Source organism: Saccostrea cucullata, unplaced genomic scaffold (genome assembly GCF_032062105.1).
Source record: "Saccostrea cucullata isolate Sc308-1 unplaced genomic scaffold, CSIRO_AGI_Scuc_v1 ctg242, whole genome shotgun sequence".
In the NCBI taxonomy this organism is placed as follows: Eukaryota; Metazoa; Mollusca; class Bivalvia; order Ostreida; family Ostreidae; genus Saccostrea; species Saccostrea cuccullata.
The window spans coordinates 53912-69085 of NW_026927731.1; the positions used below are offsets into that span (position 1 = coordinate 53912).

Below are 15174 nucleotides of genomic sequence, written 5' to 3' on the forward strand. Positions count from 1 at the left end.
CACAACGTTTGTTACAGGCACTGACATCTCTCTCATCCATTTCAAAACAAAATTTGTGCCCATAAATGTCTTGTTAACACATAAAAGAAAATGTAAATGTCTTATCATCATGTTATTGTTTCAAGGAGAAGAAAAAATATTTTTCCAAAAAATTCTAAATGTCACACAAGGGTATTTTTAAACACTTAACAAAAAAGGAGATGTTTTATTAAGATAAATGAAGAGAAAGACACATAAAAGACAGTCAAAATGAAAAGCTTTGAAAAACAGCAAAAAGCCTACTATTTTTTAAACAAAGAGATGAGTTTGGCACAATGAGGAAAAAAAGTCTCGTTGGCCTCTTATTGAAAAGAAATGTTCTGGTTTTGATAGACAATGAACAAATTTACACAGTAACCTAGCTTGCAAACTAAAAATCGTAAAACAAAGTGAATGGAAATTCTACAAGAATACTGCACTTGTTCTGTATTTTTCTAAAACATAGCATAAAACAATGAAAATTACACCACTGATTTCGGTACACACAAACATCTGCGAGATTAGATGGGATTCTGATAGATTTGAGAACAATTCAGGCAAGTGACCTGTTAGATTTAGATAACAGTTTAAACTCGACCAGGGACAAATTAAATGTTCAATATTTCGATTTTGAACTCTGGGATACGGGGGAACCTTGGAGTATTTCAATGTTCTTCTTTCTTTGTTAAAGAGGCCATGTTCTACAAGTGTGTCCATTCCAAGCTTCTGTCCCAGTAGCTCCTCAATGCCTGCAATGTCCCCTTCATTCCAGATACATTTTTTAATCATCAGGCAACTCACTGTGAGCGAGATCTTCAATGGCCGATGTTATCCCAGTAAGACGCAAGGTTAAAAATTGATTATTTACACCTGTCACCTTTTTATCAAAACAAATGATAGCTGGATTTAGATTTAACATGATCTGAGGAAAAAATATGCCACTTAATGAGTTGAATTGTTGGATATTGTCCCATAGTGAAGTGAAAATCTCCACTTAAATATGCCAGACCCCCTTGATCGTGTTAGTCTTTTCAGCGCAATAGCTCAAAGTTTATCACTGAGTACACTTCAGTTACATACACTTGAAAAAAATTTCATTATTTTCAAACTCAGTTGTCTTCAAGACAGGTCATATGTAATGAAATTAAATGGATTTTTTTTTTTTCAAATGTTTGTTAAAATTTTATTGTACTTAGTTCTTGCTCAATGTAAATTGCCTTGTCCAAATCCAAAGTTTTCTTTGATATTTAAAGTCAAGCAATTATTTATTTAGACACAAATTTTCAATTTCATGGAAAAATAAATTTAATGAAAGTGTAAAAAAAATCATTGCATAATGATGGTCAGCACCTAAAGGCTTAATATTAAAACTGAGTCAATTAAACATCCTCTGTTAATGACAGGAGTTATGTCTTACTAAAAATTTGAACAAAATTTATCAGAAAAATTCATCAAAAAGCCAAGCATTTCACTGTAAACATGTATAAAGTGAAAAATTTGGCACTGACAAGCTAATGCCATTAGAATGTAGGCCAGTGAAGGAAGAACGGAGTGGCGGGTGGCTGGGGGATATTTTTCTACACATCAGATAGGTATTCCGAGATATTTATCTACCCCACACTTCACCAAACACTGATTGAACTTGGATAACAGCCTGGGACGGTGGGGCTATAGGTTCTATTTCTCTCTGTCTCTCTGTCAATAGAACCTAATCATGGTCCCCTTACTCCATCATTTTATTACATAAGCTTTTTATCACGGGTAGATAGAAATGTACCCATCCATTAAAATATGCTTTGTGGTTGTAGGTCTTACACAATCTGTGTTTTTAAAAGGTTGTAATGTTATCTGGGTGACACATTAGAGTAAATTGTTACATTAACAGTACATGATGAGTGATAATGTACCAGATTAATATTGACTAACCTCAAGCTGGACAGGTTCATTTTTTCTTTTGCATATTTAAAAAAAAATTCAAATGAAAGTGGTTGTTAAAATTTGCTACATTGATATCATTTACAGCTGGAAATAAGATAAATTTACAAAATGATAACTTATATAGTTAAATATCATAAGAAAATTATTTCACAATATTTAAGAATGCACTCCTTAAAGGCTTGTGCAGGGATTTATTTTTTTAAGTACAAGTACTGGTACTTATATTGCAAATCTCTAAAGATATTAGAACTTTTATATAAAAAAAAATAGAAATAATAAGACTTTTTCTTAAAAATTACTTTTACAAATGTTTAATTAAATGTTTGATTGAAAATTATTAAGATTTAAAGAACAATGAGCATTATATACATTTAGTAGAAAATCCTAAATGAGATTTATTTTTAGGATATTTTCTCTAAGGTTTAATATGAAACTAAAAAATATTTCACCCGATTATGTGAATGGTCAGGAACATTCCGAGTTTTATTTCTTACATTAGCGAGTTGTTAATTATCCATAAATTCTGACCAGAACAAGAAGACGGCCATCAAATGAAACTTAGGTCAATTACCATTTATTAAAAATGTTTGGCCACGGGAGATGATTTTCACAGATAGACGTAAATGGAAAAATGGCATAAAAAGCCCAGGTGACCTCAACCAAAGAAACTTACTCCGGAGTCAAATGACTTCAATCAAAATACCTAGTGACCTAAACAGAGCTTTGACTAATGTTAAAATAACTGTTCATCATTTGAAAGGTTTAGTTCGATATCTATAAGAAAAATCAGCCCATTAAGAAGCAGTAGAAATTCTGGAGATACTGTTAGCTGTAGTATAACTGACATATATAGGCTTACCTTTGGCTCTGATCTTCAGGTGTCAATTTGTGGATTAAATAAAACTCAGATGATCCCCGTCATCAGATATCCTACAAAAACATAAAATTAACTCAGTCACACACGAAAAAAAAAATGTTACAGGAGCATGGCTAATTGAGGAAAAATAGAAAGGTGAAGATAAACAAAGGTCTGCACCTGTATATTACAATACTCACTGATCCAATGATTGACACATAAAACCTACCGAGTCAGCCAATTATATGGGACGATACCGCTGACTCTTAACGCTATATACACTGCCGCCAAACAAGAGAGGGGAAAAAATCTAACCCTGGATTTTTATATTTTCTGTCTCCTAAGCCCACCTTTTTATATCATAAATGTACAGCAAAGTAGACCTCATATTTTTCCTTTTAATTTGGGAAGCAAATTCTTGTGCCTGTGTGTGTGTTCAATGTTTTGTAAATAGAGGCTTTGAATGAAATCATAATAGAACTGACAGGAAATTGGTAGGTTTGTCCGTCTTTTCCGACCGTTCTGTTTGTCTAGCTCTTGTGTCGAACTTCCTTTGGAAACAAAAAATGTTACATTGAATGGGACCATCCACTTTCATCATCTTCTATAATGACTATTGTTTGGTCTACATAATGACAAAACTTACAAAGTAAAATTGTTTAGATTCTTATATAAAGGTCCCATAGAATAAATAAATCATTTTACAAGTATTTAAGAAAACTTTCATCTATGACAGAATTTGAACTGTTCCCTTGATCACAGCATGGTCTGGCTCCATTCTCTAATTTCAAAACTCTTCTATAATTTGAAGGACATCATAAAAATAATTCAAAATAATGATCCATTTTGTGGGGAGGTCAGTTTTGATAAAAAAAATCAAATGAACTTACATGTTCAAACATTGATAGAAAATTAATGGAGTCGTCTGATGACTGGTTGCTGACTAATGAACTTTAAATGACTTTCTTTATTTGCATTGGTTCACCCTAAAATTTTTTCTCCATTTTCACCTGAGTAATGACTTCTATAAATTACTTTCTCACTTATCGAGAACTTATCAAAGATTTTTATCTTGATGTTTGTCAATGAAATATGTACCGTATCTCATGACCATCAATAAAGGAAAAGCAGAGCATTATGGTCCATTAGAATATGTACAATTAGCCTTCCATCTCAATTTGATATTTCATAACTATGTTTATATAAAAAGTAATTACTCCAGCGGCACTTGTTACCTATCAAAGTTGATTAAAAATGTGACACATCTAAAAGAAAAAAATCATCACCTTTCCTGTAAAGTAATATTTATGTGCACAATTTGAATTTTACAGGGTGCTAAACATATTTGATCTTTTTTTCAACACTTCAAATAAGCATTAGTGACCCATACACATCCTTAATATTCCCCAAATCCCATCTGGGGTTCTATTACAAAAAATCATTTGGGCAGAAAAAATATTTAAAACAAATTCCTCAGTAACTTTTAGACCTGTGTCTTCTTATGCCAAATTAATACAGAAGTTGGGTCGGGACTGGGGTACAAGAATTCACGTCTGAGGATGATCGATACCACAGCTGTCAACGACAATTGTCAACAGTCTGCATGATTAGCTTCAGCGTCAGCTCATTTGTCAGCGATTAGCTCTGAACGATTTCCCCGACAAGAACCTCCAATTCATGTCCCCTAATTTGAATAAAAAATCAAAATGTAACATTTTAAATGTTTCAGATTTATAAAAGGAAAGAATCATTGTGGTTTCCGACAATCCAATATTGCCAACTTCCAAAAAAAAAAAACCAAGAAACATCTGCATTCTAAACAGTAAAGGAAACAAGAAAAAAACTTTCTTAGTTCCTTTACTAAACCATATCATTTTACCAGGTAACTCATGCAGTTGCTGACAATATTCATGTTTTCCTAATCAAGGTATTTCATCTACAAGCGAAATTCAACTTTTTAATTAAGCAATGAATTCTGTTTTTATAAAGAGGAATTATCACAACTACAACACTGTGTGCAAACAACTAAATGATTTTTATTTTTGTAATCTGTAATTGCAAAGTCCATATATATATCTGAAATCCATGTGTCACAGTTTAGAGTTTTGGAATCTTTCCTATAAAGCTGACTGCTCTAAAAGGCAAAGGTTTGGGAAGCGTTTGAATCACCATCCTTGTGGTTTATGTTTTAGGGGGACGACTTAGCAAGACTAACACATCAAACCAGCGGGAACTATAGGATCACCCTAATCACCCAGAAAACCAATCTGATTATGTGCTCAAATACTTAAGATCAGACAATGATATGGCAAATCCATTAACAAAACATTAAATAATGTCTTCCAAGTACACAGTCATTGCCAAGTATTGAAACGGCAAATGAAAAGACTTTTTCTCAACTGTATGCAAATAAATCTTTGTCCATTTAGGAGCACTTGCATTAAATTTTTTTCACAATACCATTCAAATCCGCATGATACAGCCAATACTTCTTGTTGGGGGATTACTTCAGTTAATTTTTTTTTTCAAAAAATTCAACAGTTCTTAATCAGATTTTAAATTAAATCTGTTTACGTGAAATGAGATTTAAAAATCTTTACAGTTTCACAACAAAAGATTTTCCCTCACTTACAATTTCATGTGTTTTTAGTTTAAGAAAAGAAAGTGTTTGAGTTCTTTGTTGAATGTTGATTCAAAATGCAAGATATCACGGGGTAATTTCTGTCAGAGATTTGACAAGTTGACCCTAGAACGGTTATTTGTAAAATCGACCTTTTAAGTCTAAACCTCTTTGTCCTTGGGTTAATTGCTCAGCTACTGTATTTTGGATATCAGGACTCACATCTCAAAAAAGCAATAGACTGGGTAGACCCTAGCTCACATATTTGTGAACATTTTAATTGATAAAAGCTATTAAACTGAATCCATTTGATGCTTCACTTTTTACCTTACTTATCAATGTTATCATGCATCTTCATATGTCCCGGCCATGTGATCTAGACAGTTTTAAGCTATTTTGATACAATGAGTATCTCTCCATCAACTTAAACAAGAGGCCCATGGGCCTTATAGGTCACCTGAGCATTATGCAACAACTTTCCAGTGATTAAACTTGATTCATGTTTTAAGCCAGATGCTATGGCATTCACAATTTTGAAAGAGGCACCATTGATCATCATTACAATACACTTAGCAGTTGCTTAGTTTGTTTACTTAATACCCATACGCAGGGTGAGGGAACACAAAATGCATTTCAACTAATCAGTAATATTCAGCAATAATCAGTAGTGCCCCTACCATACATGAACCCCTGACCCTTTGGCCTTGTTATTTAATTAATACCAAGGAGCAGATTTCAAACCATTCATTCATTTTCAGTATATAAGTACAGCCCCCCCCCCCCCTCTATGGTACCCCTGACCCTGGGGCCTTGAAATTCACAATTCTGTAAGATATGGGCCCTTGTCTATCATAACTATATTCATCATAACTTTATTTGTAGTTCATCTGCTTAATACCCTGGAGCAGAGAAGAAAATTTTTAAAGATTTAATGTATTTTCACTATATAATCAATAGAGCCCCACCATAACACCAGAACCCCTGACCCTGGGGCTATAAAATTCACAATTATAGAAGAGGCATTCTTGCTCATCATAACTATGTACTTAGTTAGTTTATTTATTTCCTAGGAGCAAAGGAGAAGATTTTCAAAGAATTCATATATTTTCACTATATAATCAATACAGTCCCACCCTAACCCCTGACCCTGGGGCCATATAATTCATTATTATGGTAGAGGCACTCTTGCTCATCATAACTATGCACTTAGTAAGTTTATTTAATACCCAGGAGGAGAATTGAAGATTTTCAAAGAATTCATGTATTTTCACTATATAATCAATAGAGCCCCGCCCTAACACCAGAACCCCGACCCTGGGGCCAAAACATACACAATTATGGAAGAGGCATTCTTGCTCATCATAACTATACACTTAGTTAGCTTATTAAATACCCAGGATCAGAGAAGAAGATTTTCAAAGAATTCATGTATTTTCACTATATAATCTATAGAGCCCCCCCCCCCCCCCAACACCAGAACCCCTGACCCTGGGGCCAAAAAATACACAATTATGGAAGAGGCATTCTTGCTCATCATAACTATGTACTTAGTTAGTTTATTAAATACCCAGGAGCAGAGAAGAAGATTTTCAGAGAATTCACGTATTTTCACTATATAATCTATAGAGCCCCTCCCTAACACCAGAACCCCTGACCCTGGGGCCATAAAATTCACAATTTTGGTAGAGGCACTCTTGCTTATCATAACTATGTACTTAGTTAGTTTATTTGATACCCAGGGGCAGAGAAGAAGATTTTCAAAGAATTCATGTATTTTCACTATATAATCAATAGAGCCCCGCCCTAACACCAGAACCCCTGACCCTGGGGCCATAAAATTCACAATTTTGGTAGAGACACTCTTGCTCATTATAACTATGTACTTAGTTGATTTATTTAATACCCAGGAGCAGAGAAGAAGATTTTCAAAGAAATAATGCATTTTCACTACCTAATTATTTAGCCCCGCCCTAGCACTAGAACCCCGGACCCCAGGGCCATGAATTTCACAATTTTGGTAGAGGACTCATTGCTGATTACAATCATGCAAACAGTTTGACTGCTTGATGTCCAGGAGTAAAGAAGAAGATTTTTAAAGATTGCATTAATTTTAGTGGTTTTGGCCCCACCCCTCAGGCCCCAGGGGGGCAGGGATCATGAAATTCACAATTTTTGTTCCCCTTCACCCATAGATGCTTTATGCCAAATTTGGTTGAAATTGGTTCAGTGGTTGCAGAGAAGAGGCTGAAAATGTTCAAATGTTAACGCACAACGTCGCACGACGCACAACGCACGACGCACGACGACGGACGAAAACGGATAGCAATAGGTCACCTGAGTTTACTCAGGTGACCTAAAAATTAAACAAATCATGACAGATTGAGAAATTGTATACTATTTTCTCAAAACTTCTTCAGGCTTTTTTTTTAACATTCACAAGCTTACATCCTAATGAAATAATAAAATTTTTCAATGATTAGTTTTTTTAACCACAAATGAAATTCACTACTGTACATGTACATGTATGTGGAAAATACCCATGTCTGTATGAGTTGAAGGAAATTGATTGAAAGTTTAAAATCTCAAAAACATCCAACTTCAATTAATTATTTTATGAACTTAAATCAAGAAGCTTTTTATTCTTTCAACATTCAAAGAGAATGACACTATAGCACCAACAGTAGGTGGACTATGACAGTTACTTTCTGCCGAGGACCCCAGTAGGTGGACAATGACTTATAGTACAGACTGTACAGGTGAGATCTTACTGTCACCTGTTGATGCTATCAGACGGGACCAAATACCAGGGGGGACTACGGACATATGGCCACTGTCTGCCCAACCAATCCCATTTATGTCTGCTGAAAACTGCATCAGCAGCTCTACCTCATTGTATAGAAATGTTTTAGAAGTAAGCTGCAGTGTAAAAAGGAAATTAAGGCCAATATTTTTCTGAAATTAAGCTCTCTAATACAATTTTTTGGCAAGATGATCCATTTCAAATATAAAGACTAAATCTAAATAAAGATTTCACTAACTTAACATAAGACATAATCAGTATGATTACATTCTTAATATGCATTGTCTATGATGTACCAGGTAAATAAAGAGAAAAATGTGAGTATGATAGGGATCAACTCCTTCTTCATCTCAGAATCTTAGGAATGTACCACTTCTTAGCTCACTCAATAGATAAGTCTCAGTTTCAAAATGCAGCACAAGACAATTTCAGTTAACTATCCTACATATGAAAATTAGTAAATTCAAATAATTTGAAAATGTTCATACCTGACGTGTATGAGAATGATATCCGTAAACCGATCAGCCGTGGTGAAAAGTCGACCAGGGGGCAGTATAGGTTACCTACCTGGTCACTTTACATTTAATTGGTTTAAATTGTCTCTTCTCAATTCCCCAGAAACTGCTTTGTTTACAATTGACCAACTAATGAAAGGGACCTTTTGGGACAAGTAATGCCCGGTCAACCAACAGAGAAATATCCAATGGAGGGGGGATAAACCATGCATGTTAAGACTTATACCTTTATTGTCAGTTACTATATAAAAGAAAATATCAATCTAGCAAAAAGAATAGACATTTTCCTGACACTTTTATTATTATTCACTGGATGTATGACTGGAAAAGACTGTATCAATTAAATTGTGTCAACAATGTTGATAGGTTTTTCGGGTAATTAAACCATTTCTATTAAAAATGTCTTATGCTACTGGAGAAAGGCGTCAATATATGTTTAATTATGCCAGGGTGTCGAAGATGACAAGACAAAACTTAAAGCAAACAAGACTGTGTCCTGCTGGTAGAGACTACAAACTACCATTACCAAATGTATTGAGGACCCTGAGACCCCAGAACAGTGTGAACAAAGTCAAGATTTCCTGCCAAATCTCACAGATTTTTAATACATCTTCAAAACCAGGCAGCAAACAATTACTCAGACTAAACTGTAATTACATAAATTCTAACACCATTTTAATTGATAGGAAGTGATTTATGGATTTTCCTTACCTAGGAAAGCTTAAGTTCTCTGCTGTTAAAATTTTATAAAGTGGAGTTTGAATGTACAATATGTCGGGGGCTTTCTGACATTGAGATCAAAGTACAGAATAGAAAAAGCCGGCCAAAATAAATTGTTTTGTTGCATGCTAATCTTCTTCTCAAAAGTCAAAATCTTAGCAAATACCAGTTTTCCGTGATCAATAATACAACTTACCAGAAACACTAATCCCTCTACCTGCCTGGCCAATCCCAAGACACTGAAATCTAACAAACTACCTTATCAAATCCCAAAGTTACAGAGCTGTGATAGAGTCCCACTTACAGAAGACACATTTTCCTTTTTGGACTATTGAATATAATTTATGGTATGACCCCCCCCCCCTCCCCCCGCCGCAAAAAAATTATACAAATGTGAGACAGTTTCTTAATACCAGTGCTGTATGTACTACCATAAATCTGGAAATTTTTCCTGTGATAGATTTTTAGCAAATTTGCAGGTTCACTGCATTCGCAAAAATGTTTTTCTTAAAAATAATTCAACAATAAGAAAATGTAAACAAAGTAGTGGTCATTCGCAAAATTTTAAAACCTAAAAATTAATTAACACCAGATTCGCAAAATAAATCGACGCAAAAATTTCCAGATTTACAGTAAATATCATAAGCATACAAAAACAAAAACATATCAAAGAAATTTACTGAAAGGTATGAATTCAACTTGAAGCATTTTCCAAGAACATGCATTTATCGCTGACAACATGAAGACCACTGTAAGTGAGGTATTGAAAGTGTCAAGGTCATAATTTTAAATCTTCAATTGAAAGGTCAGAATTCAAAGTTCATTTTTAAGATTATGCTTAAATAACATTGGTCATTATTTGAATAAGCTAAGAATTATTCTAATCTCATTTCAACCATGGCCAGAATGGAAGAGGATTGCACATTTTGGCCAATTGGTTTGCAATGTGCTGTTTGAGATAATAAAGTTCAATTGTTACAAACAACTTTTTGAAATATCTTTTTTATAAGATTTCAAACATGCATTTCAATGCAAAAATTAAATCTCATTGAAAAATGTATACACTGAAGCGACTTGGGTCATTAACTTTATGATTTATGATAAGCAATTTTTAAGAATGTAAGTTAGTAACTTTGACTATAATACTACATTCATAACTAAATAATTTAATTCTGTTTGTATTCTTGTCTCTCATTGGTTGATTTCCAAAAAGGTCATAACATTTTTAATTTTTTATGGGGACACACCCCCTTGACAACCAGCTGAATCATCTGTATCCATCAATCCCCTCATTTCCAGTCCTTCGGATTCATGAAAAATTCCAGATTTAATGAATGTACCTTTAACTTCAAACAGTTGCTCGATCTTACCTCATGTAGACAAGCACATGGCTGCTAGATCTATGTATTAGTTTTTACCTCCCCTTGCTTCCCATCACTTCCGTTACTACGGTTGTATTATTGCGCGGTACATTTGAACTAATAAAAACAACACAATTTTACATCCCCAGTTGTTTAATTATTTTAAAATTAAATTTTAAGGAATGACTCTAATTCTTGGTCATTTACTTATTTACTGATAAGCAATTTTTAAGAATCCGCTTCGCGGATTATAAAGCGTAACTTGAACTACAGTGTGTGGGAAATGAAAATTAAAAAAAAAACTCCTTAAATAACATAGGTTAAAAAGTCTATCAATAGTTATTATGGAGAATATTTTTGAAAATATCTATTTTTTTCATGGTCCATAAACAAAATCAAACTAGATAAAATTTGGATGAGCAGTCACCAGGGGAAACCGGAAAATAATAAATCAAATGGCTAATGGTGAAAATTACCTTTGGGCAACCACTATGACAAAGAGAAAGCTAAAGACAATTATCTCAAAATGGGACCAAATATTGGGCATAAGCCATGTCATGCTTGCATCAGTGTTTATTCTATATGTGACCATGTTAAAGCTTCGTTGACCACTTATGGTAGTGATTATATCAGTGAGAGGGAATAATATTTTCTTTTAATTTATAAAGGTACAGAGTGTTTTTGTGGGGAGATCCTAGCTACTGGCTACAGGACTTGCCCACAAGATGGAGACAGATAGGAAAGCATGACGACTAGCCATACTGTCCATAACAATCAAAGCACTCAAGAAAATTAACACAAAAATGTGGGGTGATTTCAATTTGGTTATCAAAGTCCAACCGAAAAATGTATTAAAGTCATAAAAATTCATAATATCTCATGTCAAGTCATTTTTAGCATTCCCTTTTTGTTTTTATTTTTATCTTTTATGGAAAGCTAATTTCAAAACACATGCAATATACACACATACAAACAATATATTAAAAAATATCCATGTACATATTTAAATAGTAGCTGCTATAAGTTTACAGACTCTCAATTTTTGTCCCCAGGCTCTGGAATCCAATAAAATCCCTGTCCCAATAGACAGCAAACTTACTGTCATAAAATCTCGTCTCAATTACCACACCTTTTACTGGGTGGCTTTGAAAAATTTAATTGAACAAGTTTGTGTATTGAAAAGGAGAGTTAATTATACCATCATAAAGAGGTCTGGGGGTATTAACTGGCCAACTCCAAATTCCTAATCAAAAAGTACACAATTTATCGACTTCATTTGCCTATTTGATGGCATATGTTGACTACCTCCAAGAAGGTGGGATATATAGACCTTTATAAACTGAGATCATTTATCTCATAAACTTTCAGATCAATCCATTGTTAAAAACAGACTTGAAGATTGGAATCAATGAAATTAGAAGGAATGGAGTGGAGGCCTTAAATATAAACTGTTATCTTCAAAAGCATAAAATTTGATCATTTTCTATATCTTCATATGCCTAAAAATTTGCAATATTCAAAAGAATCATGCAATAATATAGAAGCTTGGAGTAAAATCTTTATAAAAATATTTTGCGATCATTAAAGGAACCTGATTTACATCAGATAATTAAACTACCGAAGAAAGTTAATCGATACAAGATTTGTTGATATTTAGATTTAAATACGTGATTAGTGGTAGAAAAGATGAAAATCTTTTTTTATTTTAAACCTTAAAATATTTAATCATTGGTTGATCTGATCGAAAGACTTGACCACAAACAAATAAGACGTCAGCGTGTTCAGATATTCCGCAATGATCCACCACTGAATGCGAAACATGACTCACTATCAGAAACTGTGATTGATAGAGCTATCAACTAAAGAATGAAGATTACACTAGGTTACAGGACAAATATACCTCATCATTTCTTTATTCTGTCCAACAATGCCTTAGACATCATGAGGGAAAATATATTGTTTACCCTCAGTGTGTGGGAAATAGAAATTAAAAATACCTACAAACAGATGAAATTTCTTGATTTTTTTTTCCAGAAGTGAATATTTATATAGTAATAGCCTAAGTTAATAGAATAAAATTAAATTTGTTAAACTCACCATTCACTGACAATTAAAAAGTGAAATTAATCTTAATCCAGCCTTGAGATTTTTCAGCAAAATTCCAAACATCTGATGGTGATTATTTAAAACCAAAGTATTAGAATATAAAGTTATTCTAAGACTATGGCACCTGTCCTTGCAAGCGACCTGTATACCTCACACTCAGAAATAAATAATGAAAATCTATTGAAAACTTTCTGTTGATAAACATCAAATATTGTATAGTCTCCTTCTGTTCATTGTGCCACAGAAGTTTGCATGATGGAGAAAATAAAATTAGAAAGATAAAATCTGAGAGAATTAAAACACCATGTACCGTTACTAAATGTTGGTGAGCATACAGTGAACACAAACTGAAAGTAATTTTACTGGAAACTTGTGCTTTTGCCAGGGTGTCACCAATGGCTTAGTATACATACACATAAACTTGAAGCATGAAATAAGCTCTGAATGAACAAAAACTTTTCTGTTATAACTGATCAACATAAGAGATAAATTTCTTTATTTGTTCACCCAATTTTCCTTTCATCAATGAATTTTGACACAAGAGGTCAGAAAATTGCTTTTCCCTGTACCATAGATTTAGAAGAACTCACTACATGGACCATTCATGGCTACCATATATTAAAAGCAAACTCCCATTTGTGAATCTCATAAATTAGGAAAGCATGACCTTTCACAAAATGCTGGTTTATCACAATCACACATCATGAGGACCAACCAATACTATATCCTTTTGTCAGATAATATTTACAGCATAAATATAATATCCTCATCAACATGTACACATATTCAAACAAAATCAAAGCATAATTAACTTTCTGAACCCCTATTTTTAAAGTTGTTTCATATGGATATTACAGTTTGAACCATATCTTGAAATCAAAGTGATACTTCAAACAGGATTTTTCTACATTTACTCCTTTACGGTCAATCAAATTGAAATGGCTTGTTTCACTTACCTGAATATCAGCAGCAGTTTGATTATCTCTCCTCATCGGAGTGGTCAGCATTAGATGGTGGTGCTGTATTGCTTTAGTCTTTGTACTCCTAACTTCCGCTACAATAATATTTATTCCGTTAATCACCTATTTCTAAATTAGTGTCTTTGTAACGTGAACTCCAGGCATTTAATTCTTTAATGGAGACTGGCTAACTCGAATCAATTTGATCCTTATACAAATGTATCTCTTGTATTAATCAGATTTGCCACAAAAACGTACAGCAAAGAGGGAACAATGAATCCGGAATTGTGTAGTTAGAGACTGTCACAGATTTAATGTCAGTTGAAATAAATCTAATATCATTGTGTACATCTGACCTACCCCTGCGTGCCACCTTACCCACACACAAATTGTTTACGGCAAACTTCTGAACAAAAAATGCACTTCTGTGATCTTTTTTTTCATGGATGACTCTGGAAGAAAATAAATGGATTTTCGTAACATAGCTTTTACATAGTATCTATTTCAATAAGGGAGAAATGATAAAACTTCTAGTATACATGTACTTGACAATATGTTACCCTTCTTATTAAATCTGAATTGGAAATTTTAAAAATGAAGAAAATTCTGAGCAATTTTCACATTATAGATATCCCTACAACTTCTGAATTACACATGTAGTTAATCATATCAGCTCATCTATTTTATCAGCATCAGTTACTCAAGAAAGTGTTATAATTCATATCATGCATATAGACAAATAAAATTTGAACTCTGATGATTGGGCCCTATCTATTAGATTTTTTCCGCAGCAAATAAACTCTATAATACATTAACATAAGTTGGAATTAAAAAATTTAAAAAATTGAGTTCACCAAGAAACCTTGAATCTTTTTTTCCACTTAAAAAATCAAAACATATTTTACAACCACACAATGATTTTGTCTCCTTCTCTGCTATTGTCTGTCCCACCTATTGTTGTCAAGGGTTAAAAGTGTATCTCTATCAATCTGCCAATTAAATGAATTAAACGGAGTGGACTGGTTGACTCATTAATGATTGCTCGTTAGTTTGATCAGGACCAATAGACAAGGTGATATGCATCTCATACATCCCTCCCAATGTTTAAAAACAGATTTATGATAATTCTTGATAACACCTGAACTTTGCTTCAAAGCGATTAAATGCTCCACTGTGCTTCAAAACATACCTATACAAGATTCGAGGGAGGTTTTGTACTACATGAATTCGTGTGTGGACCCTGAAAGTTAAGAGGGCTAGACATAAATTATGATAGAAACA

At 33.5% G+C, this 15174-nt stretch overlaps 1 protein-coding gene across 3 annotated transcripts in view; it reads right to left on the minus strand.

Annotated features, from left to right (window-relative positions):
- Window positions 1-14340, minus strand: part of LOC134275361 (protocadherin-11 X-linked-like) — a 28864-nt gene extending 14524 nt beyond the window's left edge. For all 3 annotated transcript variants that reach the window (XM_062757635.1, XM_062757634.1, XM_062757638.1), the window contains exons 1-3: window positions 14272-14340; window positions 13891-13988; window positions 2816-2886 (exon numbers count right to left, since the gene is read on the minus strand). The gene's annotated coding sequence lies outside the window, so the exon portion shown is untranslated. The remainder of the gene's footprint in view (window positions 1-2815; window positions 2887-13890; window positions 13989-14271) is intronic.
- Between the last annotated feature and the right edge of the window lie 834 nt (window positions 14341-15174).